Genomic DNA, 1,566 nt, shown 5'->3' with positions numbered 1-1,566 from the left:
CTGGGCAGCTTCAGCCCGAACCCACACGTGTCAACTTGTACAGATTGTCTGTAAGTTATAAAGATTTCACGTCATTGTGCAGGTATACGGACGTATAGAGCAATCTCACGGATTTTTTCAAGTCTTACGGATATTTAAAAAACCTCATTTTCAAATTTATCTAACATGTCAGAGCCTGTAGGATGATTTAAATAACAATAAATAACATCAAACAGCCATCTTCCAACCTGTTCTGCCGCTAGAAACAAGTTACTTTTTCCTCTATCCTTTCCTCCTGCTTCGCAGCAGGAGCTTTCATGTCCGCAGCTGTTATCTTTTCACAGGGGGGTAAGATACACTTTAAAGGAATAAGCGTGTACAGAAAATGGATGGATGGAGCTAGTTTTAAGATCTAATGTCTGAATATTTATTTTTGTTTGCACAACTAGAAAAGACAAATTGCTTACTGTCCATTATAACATTATTGTTTATAGTATATAGCGTTTTATAGTGTGGTAATTCTGAAATACTACAAATATTATTACAGACTAATGTTGTAAATGATATATGTGGCCCATCATATCAAAATGAGGATTAAGTCAAAATTACCTAACTACATTTTCAGGTTCCTGCTTTAAAAGCTACATTTTGATACCTGGATCATTCTGACATCATATCCAGAGATATGACTTAATTTGTCTTGTTGATTACGATAACACATTACTGTTCGGTCTGAATCCTAATTTTATGTAAATTTATTGAGTAAATTTTGATGTTAAAATAAAAAGGAAACATCAAATATTATTTGTATATTAAGATTGCCCAGTTGGAAAGAAACTAAAACATTGCTAGCTCACAGGGAAAATTTTTAATTTTATGGCGTTTTTCCTCAAAATCATTTTTTTTGTTGCTACTGCTCAGAATAATGCTTCAAAAAAATTAGGATTATATTTTAGACAGTTTATTCAAATGATATAAGGCATTAATTCATTATGTTTTGACATAATGCAATTTTTGCAAAATTTGCACGTTTAAATCAAAACCCTATGCAGTGATTAATTTKACCTATATGTAGGAAATGTTACATTTACATCCCGTCATGGATCAGTCAGCAGCAGCATCTGATCAATACGTGATCCATGATGTGATGTAAATGTAACTGCAATAAAATAACTGTTTTTGTCACTTTTACAGTGATTGCATTAACTGTTACATACAGAAGGGGCGTTTCACTGAAGTGAAACGTAAATCTGTGGATCTGTGTTTGATTACTCTGGCTGGCTTTCTCAAGGACCAGGATGTGACACAAAAATCTGAATTATGGAACTGAAAGTGAAAGTAGTCGAACTGAATTTTTAATAAACCAAAATACAGTTTCAAAGCAAATAAATTCAGATACAGTTTCAGTTTAGTAAAATTTATTTTCAAACCAATGCTTTCAATTTCAAATTATGCACATTCAGATTCAATCTGAGGAATTCAAATTCAGTTCCTGCTGGCACAAGATTTATCCCATAATGTTAAAATGCAGAGTGGGAACACTGGTGAAGACTGTTCATGTCAAGCTTTTTTGTTTCCATCTTGCAG

This window comes from Austrofundulus limnaeus, unplaced genomic scaffold, assembly GCF_001266775.1.
Source record: "Austrofundulus limnaeus strain Quisiro unplaced genomic scaffold, Austrofundulus_limnaeus-1.0 Scaffold32, whole genome shotgun sequence".
Classification (NCBI taxonomy): Eukaryota; Metazoa; Chordata; class Actinopteri; order Cyprinodontiformes; family Rivulidae; genus Austrofundulus; species Austrofundulus limnaeus.
The sequence above is the reverse complement of the archived record's forward strand: the minus strand, read 5'-3'. Positions refer to the sequence as shown.